This window comes from Petaurus breviceps, unplaced genomic scaffold (genome assembly GCF_028583685.1).
Source record: "Petaurus breviceps papuanus isolate PSGF00001 unplaced genomic scaffold, PetGlider_PUasm1.0 90994, whole genome shotgun sequence".
In the NCBI taxonomy this organism is placed as follows: Eukaryota; Metazoa; Chordata; class Mammalia; order Diprotodontia; family Petauridae; genus Petaurus; species Petaurus breviceps.
In genome coordinates this window covers 9966292-9978295 of record NW_027187393.1, presented here as the reverse complement: position 1 = coordinate 9978295, position 12004 = coordinate 9966292, and the positions used below count along the sequence as shown (strand labels likewise).

General features: G+C 38.2%; 1 protein-coding gene across 3 annotated transcripts in view; it reads right to left on the bottom strand.

Moving 5' to 3' along the window:
* PTPRT (protein tyrosine phosphatase receptor type T) overlaps positions 1-12004 on the bottom strand; it is a 1346273-nt gene that overhangs the window by 414880 nt on the left and 919389 nt on the right. The window lies entirely within an intron of this gene.

Here is a 12004-nt window from a genome sequence, read left to right as displayed (position 1 = left end):
TTGTAGAGATTTCTAAAACTTTAAAAGTTATTTGCATTTATAATCTTATTTGATTTTCACAATAGTTGTGTTAGGTTGATTCTACAGGTTTGGCAACCCCATTTTAGAAAAGCATAAACTCTCTGGGGCTCAGTTATGCTCTCTGTAAAATGAAGGGTTTAGGTTAGATGGATAGAAGTCTACTCCATCTGTATGAATCCTAAGTAGTTCAAGTTCATGAGCAGCACTCTTTTTTTTTTTTTTTAAAGCAGTTGGGGTTAAGTAACTTGCTCAAGGTTACACGGCCAGGTGTTTCTGGGTGGGTGCTGAGTGTCTGAGCCCAGATTTGATCCCCAGGTCATCCCTACACTGGGGCCGGTGCTCTTACTCGCTGAGCCACCTGGTCACCCCTAACAGCACTCCTTCTGCTGGATCACACTTGACTATCTGGGATCCCATTTCAGTAAACACCGAAGATGGCACGGAAGGTTTACAAAGTGGCACCGCATGTTAAAGATTACCTACCCATCACATTCATTTGTCTTCCACCTCATGCTTTCTGAGTCTAAGCAAGTACTGTTGAGAAACAGAATGCAATCAGTGGACATCTGCCCCAGTAATGAGCTCTGCCTGGTGTTCTCCATGGGGTCAGGAAGCATGGGCAGAGACACCAGGAGCTGGATGGATTCCTCCACTTACCACTGAGTCATTGCTGACAGCACCAATCTCCTGCAATTAGATTTCTGCCGAAGGTCATTAACCCTAAGGGCAGGGTTTGATTGTCTCCATTTAGCTGGGCTGCTGCTCAACTCTAACTGCATATTCAGAATCCAGGGCTTTTCTTTTTTCTTTCTTTCCTCCCCAGGAGCTGCTGTTTCCTCTCAAAGTCTGTGGGGCAGGAGAGCAGCCAGCTGTGGATCAGCACACTGGGTATGAACCATCTCAGTTCACTAGTTCACCCTGAAACAGCACTGAAGAGAATGTGCTTCTTGGCCACCTGTGATGGGCACAGAGATCTGATCCTAGGCCTGTCTCTCATGGCTGGCTAGGAATGTGTGTGAGGGGAGGGAGGAGGATTTAAATTTTATGGGAACATCTAGTCATCAATGTAATAGGGCTATCCTTGAGTTGAGGAAGAGATGTTTGTAGTTTTATTATTTTTTAAATTTTTTTGAGGGGGGAAGGCAAGATAATTGGGGATAAGTGACTTGCCCAAGGTCACACAGCTAGTAAGTGGTAAGTGTCTGAGGTTGGATTTGAACTCAGGTTCTCCTGACTCCAGGGTCAGTGCTCTATTCACTATGCCACCTAGCTGCACCTTTATTTTTATATCTGTATCTTCACTGCTTAGCCCAGTGTCTGGCACATTGTAGGTACTTAATAAATTGTGTGTTGAGTGAATGAATTTATCAAAAAGTATTTACTGATCACTTACCAGATGCTAGGGATAGAGATAGGCAGTGGACCAGTGATTTCATTGACAGTGGGAACTTCCAAGTAAGGAAACTTCCTTTATTAGTGCTAGTTGGTGCCTGCTGTGCAATTTATAGGCTCAGAGAGTTGCCTATAGCACTCAGAGGTCAAATGTCTTGCTCAGAGTTTCATGGCCAGGATGTGTCAAAAGTAGTTCTTGAACCCAGGCTTTGAAACTGGCTCTACACACCACATCATGTTGACTCTCAGGTCCTGGGGATCCAAAGCAAAAATAGTCTCTGACCCAAATCAACTACATTCTCTACACAGAGAGAACATGTGCATGATACATAATACACACACACACAGACAAAAATAATAATTACACAAATTAAGTGCATACAAATAAATAAAAGGTAATTTGGGGATGGGGAAGGACTAGAAGGTGGAAGGATCAGTGAAGTCCTTATGAGCTACTGGAGTTTACTGAGCAGGGCAGAACTGTACCACAGGACTGACTGTGGGAGAGGAATGAATGAATGAACAGGTGAACTAGGGAGGCTCATCTTATTGAGATCTGGACAACTTATTTTTGGAGAGTTTTGACAAACTTGAGTTTACCCTGAGGATTTTTTGTGAGGTTCCAGAGGGAAGAGTTATATACTGAAGCTCTTTTAGAAATCTGAGTTGTCCAATGAGAGAGAGGGAGAGGAGGGAAAAGGGGAGGAGGATGGGGAGAGAAGCGGGAAAGGAAAGGGGAAGAGGAGGAAAGTAGAGGAGGGAGACAGAGTGACAGACATACAGAGACAGTGAGAGAGAGAAGGGAGAGAGAGAGGGAAAGGACCAGCTGAATCACCTAACTAACTGGGTCCCCATTCAGGCAGCTCAGTCTACTTACAGGTTGTGTTTCTCCCTCATTTTTTGAAGAGGACCATGGCATCAGGGAAATGATGACATGGCTTGCAGTTGACCTAGTTTCTAATAAAGATTGAAGTAAAGTAGGGCAATGGTGAAGAGATAAGGGTGGAGCCAGAAGAGAGCTCAGCTCAGATATCTCATCCTTTCTCATCTGGCTTTACTACTCAGAGGCCTCTCTAAACTTTTCTACCATGCTCCTACCTAGGATACCATCCCCCACCTCCACCCCTAACCCCACTTCCCTTCTCCTTTTCCTTTTGTATGCTGTCTTCTCCCATCAGAGTTTAAACTCTTTGAGGGCAGGGAGTGTCTTTTTTTCTGTATTTGTATCCCCAGTACTTAGCACAATGCCTGACACATAGTAAGTGCTTTATAAATGTTTATTGACTATTGACTATCTTTCAGATGATGGGGAAGTGGCAGGGAGGTCTGATCTCTGGGAAGATAAGGCAAAAATTTCACCTATCAGAGAACAGGAACATAGAATAAGATGTAGTAAGTTCCATGTCAATGAAAGTGGGAGGTGAAGGCTGGATGACAACCTATTCAGGATATTTTAGAAAGATCCCAGAACAGGCTAAGGGCTTAGACTAACCTCTATTGCCCCTTCCAACTTCAGAATTTAAATAATTTTACTAAATGAAGACTCAGAAACATGACCTAAACTTGGGGTTTATTCCAATGCCAGGTTGGCTTAGATCACTTGGCTCTGATCATGAAGGACAGCCAGAAAATCCACCTGCAGTGTCATAGCACACAGAAAGAGACAAAAATGGAGAAACTATTAGGGCTACCTCTTTCTCATGGTCACTTTTAGAAATCATCATTTCTGTGGCTTGGCCTCTCCATCCTACAAATCAACCACTGGTTTTTGTGGCAGAATGTTTAATGGGGAAAAAGATACTCTGAGCTCAGTCAGGAGACTGGGGTTTAAACCCTGCTTTTGACACTGAGTAGTAGATTGACCATGAGCAAGACATTTGACCTCTCCTCATCTTAGTTTTGTTAACTGTGAGGCAGATACAATAATTCTAGAATTGGAGTCAGGATGGTATAGTGAATAGAAAGATGAGCTCAGAGTCAGGAAGACTTGGGTTGAAGTACTACTGACAGTATTGACTTGTGTGACCCTGGGCAAGTCACTTAGCCTATCAGTGCTTTCAGGGGTTTTTTTTATCTCTCTTGACATTAAGAGGATACCAGTGGGGTTATCACTTTGGGCCTTTTGATTTAACTCTCATCATGTGACTTGTCCATTTTCCTTTTGTCCTCATACACTAATTTTCTGACACTATTTCCTTTCTCCTTTATAACCACATATTTATAATGTATTTTACACCCACCATGAGTCTTATAGTTGTCTCCTAAATTTCAAATATATAGAAAGTATTTTGGAAACTTTAAGTGCTATATAAATGTGACATCTTTATCATTGTTCTCATTCTTCTCACCTTATATTCAATGGTTTTCAGACAGAAATGATCCATCCACAAGTCACCATTCTACTATTGTTCATTTATGTTTAATGTTAGGCAGACTAGTGTATAGACAGAACAAATAAAATGGTTACTTTCTATAACTGAATAAATACATTGCAATGTAAAATTTATCTTGTTATTTTTGTTGAACATTATTGTTGTTATTATTGTTGCTCTTGCTGTTATATAGCTCGATGAAAAGCATCTTTGAGCCTACTCCAGAAATAGGGAGGATGAAAGGGGTGATAACTACTTTCATCTTGTTTCCATATTGTTTTTATTTCTTCCACTAGTTCTCTATATTTTGAAATCTTTTCATTCCAGACTGTTTGATGTTTTGTAATAGTCGACAGACCTTGCCCCTAAATTCCCATGTCTACGCAGTGAGATGAGAATTTTGTCTGTGATGTTGTTACAATTTCTTTGGTAAATGTTCCAGTTCCAGTTTACTTCATTAATTCTTAAGGATATATTGGAATTTTTACATGTAGCATGAGTCTGACATATTTTAGGTTATGAAGAATTATAAGCTTCTGGTGTACCATTCTGGTCATTGGATCATATCTTTCAAGGTATTTTGTAGGCACTAAGTTCAGCAACCTGCAGTGATATGACATACAGTTTATAACATTTTCTTGCAAAATCCGCAATGATTAATAAATCCAACATTGCCATTCTATATTTTCTGGTCCCAATAACCTGGAAAAAACCTCATAAACAACTCCATTTCTGTAAACAAATTCTCATGACTCAGCCAATTATTTGACTCTTCTTTGTCAACACATCTGTGGTTGTGTTCCTCTATCATCATCATCACCATTTTTGTCATTTTCTTTCCCATCTTTTGTTATGGAGTTCAAATAGAGATGATTCTAATTATCATTGCATTCTTATCATTTTTATCATGTGTGTTTCAAATATAAACAACCCTAGGACAAGTCACAATTCTGCTTTTTTTTGTGTTTAATCATCTGTAGACTATAGAGGGGAGTAGAATAACTGCTTTTTTGTGTTTTGCTTGACTTCAGATGTATTAGATTTATCATATTGCTTGCTTTCTCAATGGGTGGGGGAAGGGTTAGAGGGAGGGAGAAAATTTGAAATTCAATATAAAAAATTAATTGCTTTTTTCAGTTGAATAGAAGTATTAGGATGTCATTTCTTCCTCTGCAAGCTCACTGAAAGCCTCTGGATAATTCTAAGAAGAGAAGACACATCAGGGATGAAATATTCCTAGCTGTTTCTGATCACTGTTAGGTGATGAGTTTATTGTTCCTTCTCTAAATCACTATTGATCAGAGAAAGGCAAATCAAAATTCTTAGATACCACATCTCACATATCAGATCGCCTAACATGACAAAACAGGAAAATGATAAATGCTGGAGAAGTTGTAGGAAAATTGGAATACTGATGCATTGTTGGTGGAGTTGTGAACTGATCCAACCTGGAGAGTAATTTGGAACTATGCTCAAAGGGCTATAAAAATGTGCATACCCTTTGACCCAGTAATACCACTTTTAGGGCTGTATCCCAAAGAGATCATACAAGTGGGAAAAGAGCCTGTATGTACAAAAATATTTTATAGCAGCTCTTTTTGTGATGGCAAAGAACTGGGAATCAAGGGGATGCCCATCAATTGGGGATTGGCTAAACAAGTTGTAGCATGTAATGGAATACTATTGTGTTGTAAGAAATGAGGAGCAGACAGATTTCATAATAACCTGGAGAGGTGTATATAAACTGATGCTGAGCAAGGAGAGCAGAACCAGGAGAACTTTGTCCACAATTACAGGCACATTGTATCTATGATGACTGACTTTGATAGGCTGGGATCCTCTCAGCAATGCAAGGTTATAGGACAACTCCAAAAGACTCAAAATGGAAAAGGCTATCCACATCCAGAGAAAGAACTATGGAGTCTGAATGCAGACTGAAGCAAACTGCTTGTTCTCTCTCTTTTTCATTTTGTTTTGCTTCTTCTTCCTTGTTTTTCATTCCATTGGTTATAATTCTTCTTTACAACTTGATTAATGTTTAATGTGAAAGTATATGTAGAACCTATATAGGATTGCATGCCATTGTGGTGGTGGGGGGAGGAGGGGGGAGAAAATTTGGAACTCAAAAACTTGTGGAACTGAACGTTGTAAACTAATAGTAAATAAGTTTAAAAAAAGGAAAAAAAGAGTTTATTGTTACACACAGCTTCCAGATTATGAGCATTTGTCATGGAGACATATTACTCAAACCTCACATCACCAGTGTCATCCTTGACTCATTAATCTCTCTTACCTCCCCCACTCCATTTCCAACCTGTTCCCAAAGTCTGTCAATTTTATTTTCATATATTTTATATACACACTCTTTTTTCTCCTGATATTGCTACCATTATGGTACACCCTTGTTACTTCATACCTGGATTACTGAAATAGGCTACTGCTGCCACAAGTTTTTCTCAACTCCAGTCTATCCTCCATTCAACTCTCAAAGTGATCTTCCTAAATGTAAGTTTATGTTACCCCTACTCAGTAAGTTCCAATAGTTCTCTATCATCTCTAGGATGAAATATAAAATTCTCTTTTTGACAATTAAATCCATTTGTAACCTGCTTTCCATCACATTTCTGGTTTTCACATAGCTCTCTCCACATCCCCTCCATTACTCTGTAACCAAGTAACACTGGCTTTCTTTCTATTCCAGAAAACAAAAGACACTACATCTCTTGATTCTGGGTATTTACACCGGCTATTCCCCCATGCATAGAATGCTCTCCCTTCCCATCTTCATCTCCTCGCTTCCCTGGTTTCCTTCATGAACCAGCTAACATCCAAACTTCTATACAAAGATTATTCTCAGTCTCCCTTAATTTTAGTGACTTCCTGCTATTTTCCCCACAAATCATCTTGTATATGTTGTGTATATAAGTAGTTGTTTAAATGTTTTCCCCCTCCCACCATTAGACAGTAAGTTCCTTTTGCTTAAAAGCAGAAATTGTCTTTGGCACAGTACCTGGCACATTTCCGGTGCTTAATAAATGTTACTGACTGGTTTACTATTGACTGACAATCTTCACATTTTATGGATCAATGTTACATCTGGGAGACTGTGACAAAACAATTGCTCTATGATAATAATTTTGTTCCAGTAGCCAGTACTTCAGTTAAATTTTCCAAGATATTTTAAGGTCTTCATTTTAGAATGGAGATTTGCTATCTTTTGCTCCACAAAAGATCATGTCCTTCTTTTGTCCAATTTTAGCTTACAGGTCATATCTTGTTAGTCTTTTGGTAGGCCCTAAGTTTTTCAAGTCTCAGGTGATACATTTCATAGTTGCTACCATTTTCTTGAACATTGATTCCCAACCTGGGCTCGTGAAGGAGCCTTCTTCTCCTTCTGCAATGTCTGCTGGCAATGACCTGGTCCTGAATGTCTACGATAAAGCTCCCTGTTTCCACAGAAGATCACCATGACTCAGACGTTTGGAGCTTACAGACTGAATCATTATTGACTTAGTTCTTCCATACATCACTCAGAGGGGGCCTTTTGGTTCTCCTCTTTGACCTTAGCTGTTTGGTAGGCTCCAAGTAAACCACTTTTGCTTACATTAGAAAAATCCAGTGTTGTGTATCTACTATGACCCTTTACCACTGCTCAGTGAAGAGATGTCTACTTATTTGAAAATATTTCTGTCGATGTTTTTATCTATTTATCATATGCTCTAAGAATATCTATAAATCTTCTTCTTCCTTTTTGGTAAGGCCAGTGCCTCATTAATACTGCATAAGGTTTTGTTAGTTTATTTTCCCAAATCTTTTAAAGTACATTTTACTGTGTGAACTAATATTAGTATTGCAAAGGTGCTAATTGTTTTAAGGATTGTTTCCCATTCAACTTTGATTTCAAGAAGCCAATAGGTTCTTAGTGCATTTTACTATAACATTCTCTTAGATATATTTTTGCCTAAAAGACAACAAAGTATTTGTAGGTACTACCTTCACCCATGGGTTATTGTAAAGCCAAGCACAAGCAACTTTCCAGAGGACTGCTGCTGTGAACAGCTTTAAGGTTTTGATTATATAGTATAGTGAATTCTCTATTTATTCAGCAATAAACTAAGACAAAACATTGACAGAAATCAAAGTACAGCATTCACAATGTTATGACATAACTTATAACTAAAGTGGCCATATAGTTTTCACCAAAGTGGCCACATAGTTTTAAACAAAAGATATCATTCAGTAAGTCCTTAACTCAATCATCCTTAAGGAGCAAGTCTCCTTAAGGGATACAAAGTACAGAGGTCAAAATTCTCCACCCCTAAGTCACAGTAAATCATAATCTTCTAAGTCAGCATCAAGAAGAGGTCTTTTCATCTTAACTCAAGGCTGACTCTCAGCTTCCATGGTTCCTCTTCCATGGTCCCAGCTCCTGCCCAAATCTACCCAATTGTCATCTGGATTCAAAAGCAGGCATCTCTCAGCTCCTTGTCCAGCTCCTCATCCAGTTCCTTGTCCAGTTCCCATTCCATATTGAAATTTTCACTGTGCAGTCCACCTCAAGTCCTTCACAATTCCTGTTTCTGGAAAGACAAAGCTTAACAGAGCCAAAACACATTCATGCACATTGCTAGGACCATTATCAATTCACTATCTGCCTGTGAAATCACTAGAGACACACAAACAAGGTCCAAGAGTTCAACGCAAATCATCAGTAAAGTCCCAGGACTTCTGTAAACAGACAACCAGAAAAACCTCTTTTAGGGCTTCCAGTAAGGTCCCAGGACTCCTGTAGAAGGTATCACAAACAAATATCAACACAGACAGTAGAGACAGCATGCCGGGATATCACAATTTTTCTCCTTCTCCACCACAGGCGATCCCTTCTCAATTCTGCTCAGTTCTTCTCGGTTCTGCTCTCTCCAGTTTGGGCTTCTCCTTATATTATCATTAGCTCCTCCCTTTCCCATTGCATCAGCAACAGGAGTTCACAAATTCTAGGGTTCACAAATCATGGGATTCACAAGTTCTGTTTCTTAATAAAGACTGGATACAATTCTGGGCAAGGCTGAAAAGAAACTTGAGCTGAAACAAGGTGTCAACTAAATAGCTGAAACAAAGCATTAAGTACTTCTTTGCTTGCCATTACAGTTAGATGCAATCTCCAACTTCAAGCTTAAATCCTTGTTACTTTTATTATCATTTCATTTAATCATCATTTCATTCTTATTTTTTTCAATGAGACCCAGAAATATTCCTGAGAAATTCCTATCTTGATATTTTTCTTTTATATTTAAAGTTCTACAGATTATTATAGAGGTTTTTATAATTTAATAAAAATATTGGAATGTCAGTTCATCCTCAGTACAACTCCAGTAGCAGGAAGGACACAGGGATGATTTCAATGTCAGGCTGTCCCCATATGATTTGACATCCTCTGCTGAGCCTCTATATTCTTTTTTTATTTTTTAAGCAATTGGAGTTAAGTAACTTGCGCAAGGTTACACAGTCAGGTGTTTCTGGGTGTGAGCCTCTATATTCTGAAAGATTTTGTTGAGTGTAGAACAAAAAAGTAAAATTAGACATTGTGAAAATCATCAATAGCAGTATATGTTATGGAGGCTTGGAGCTCTTTGTTTAATTACTTAATTGATGATAAATTACTCTTTATGACCCATGAACTTTTTGGCACACCTTATTTCTTCCTTGTCCAATATGTTGTTTCCCTGTAACTGTTTATGGATTTCATTAGTGATACAAGCTATGAATGCTTTGTGTCAAATGCATAAACATGTAATTGGCCCATGAATGGAGGAGTTGCTGGAACTCTCATCTCTTGACAATAGATATGTGATAACCTCTGTTTAGTAAGGTGTGGGTAGGCTTGTGTCTGAGAGGAAACTGGTAAAATGATTAGCTGGTAATTCATGACACTGTAAAGCATTTGAACCAATAATTGCAGATCTTATTTGACTTTTCTGTTTTGCAGAGAAACTATAATTTTAGTAATATCCCTTGATGAAACTATTATACATCTCATCTTAATGGTGCACAAATTTTCCTTTTCATTTGAGCCGACGTGTGCCCTCATTGTGCTAGACTTTTTGTGACCATATAGACAAGCAGAGATTTTCCACACCCTTCTTTGGGAGCTCTTTCTTGCTTCTGATTTCTTTACTTCTCAAGGCTCTGTATTAGTTCTTTATTGACACTGATTTTTTTAAAAAATTGTATTCTTTGTTAAACTTTGGCTTCTTAGCCATTTGAATTTTGCTTTCAATTGCTGATTGAGCAAATGTAGAATTTCTGACATGCCTTTGTTTCTGTATTTGTTTCTTTTTATTTCTTTTTATGCTTTTACCTGGACTATATGGCATTCAAGTTTTCCATTGTATGTACCTAGGTACATACTCTTCATATGTCTTTCCTTGAATTCTCAATAGCTCTCGAGTAATTTCTGCCATGTTGATGTTTGATCCTTGTCCTTAGGAATATTCCTTGACAGTATTTTTCTCTTAGGTTCCTGTCATGTCAATAGCTGCAACATGTATTGTTGGGTGTGTATCTTGAAATATTTATATATTTTCTATCATTTTCAACATGAAGATAATTTTTGTCGAGTATAACAAGTTCACATTTTATGACCGGCTTTCAAGATCCTTCATAATCTGGTCCTAGCTCACTTATCTAATATTTTCCACTGTCATCCAAAACATAACTTTATCTATAGTCAGACAGGTCTCTGTACTGACTCACAAATACGTTTTCATTCTTACCTCTGGGACTTTCTTCATGCTTCTCTCCAAGTAGCCTGACCCCTCTTGATTGCCAAACTAAACCTGACTCATTCATCTAAACATACTTCAACTCCTATCTTCTCCATGAAGTCTTTCCTTGATTAATGATAAATTCTGGGACCACTTTCTGATCTACAACATCCGAACACTCTATTTGTACCATATAATTTAGTAACTCCTTAGACAAGTCTTGCAGCAGTTATGTTGTGTGTCCGGATCTTGTCACCTACAACCTGACTGAAAGCTTGTTGAAAGCAGAAATAATTTATTTTGCGTCCTTCAAAGAGCCTAATGGCAGGTGAAAACCCTTGCTCTTCATTAAACCTATTGTTTTTTTTTCCCAGTGGATAATGGGATCCTTTCAAGTTTCCTGTAAACTGGGCTTCCATTTCCCTTTGGTTTTACAGAGTGATGAAGTTAGGTAGAGTATATGGTGAAAAGATAGAGAAAGACCCTGTTAGATGGGGCAGTCCTGTTCAGCCACTGAAACCAGAAGAATCAAGTGAACAAGAGGGCAGGATTGAAGCCTGAAAAATAAGAGCCTTTAAAAATGACTCTTGCTGTAGAGGAAATCAGGTTGGAAGCAGAAAAGCAATTTCTAAATTACATGGTTTCAGTTTCCAAAGAAAGAGAGAAAGATTCAGATGGAGAAAAGAGTGGAAAAGAGAATGTAATACCTTCTAGGTTTCGCTTCAAGTCACTCTTTAATTCATAGTAAGTTTCCTTGTCTCCAAACCAAGAAAAAAATTGAAGCAATTTAAAGAGGAAAAAAGGGGGAAGAAAAGTGAGAAACCAGAAATGTATTAGATGGCCCATAGCCAATAGAATTGGGACAAAGTCTGTTATGAGAAATCTAGATTATTTCATGAGAATCACAGGATTTAAAGCTGTTATGGACTACACTTTCTTCAAATGGGGAAATTGAGTCACAGGAAGCAGAAATTACTTTCCCCAAGATCATTTGGGAAGCAGTCAGGACAGAATTTAAACTTAGGTCCCATGACCCTAAATATAGTTCTCTTTTTTATACCTCCAAACCCAAATTCTCCCTGGGCCTGGGCAAACTATAATGAACAACAGATAAGAATGAAACAGAGGCATGACTTATGGGATATGATAAACATGCTCACTAAGCTCTTTATAGATGAAATGTTTGTGTAATAGAATCTAAATCCCCATCCCTAATTTCTTCAGTTTGTAAATTCAATAGGTAACATTTGTGTGTATGCATGTATGCATATACATTTATAGGTATAGATGTAGATGTATAAGATCTAGATGTGATATTCTAGATATTCTAATCTCCTCACTTTATACATCAACAAAATAAGGTCTAAAGAGTGGAAGTGATGTGTTCAAGGTCAGATACAAAGCTGCTAAGCAAGATTTGAACACTGATCTTCTGTAATCAAATACAGCATTCTT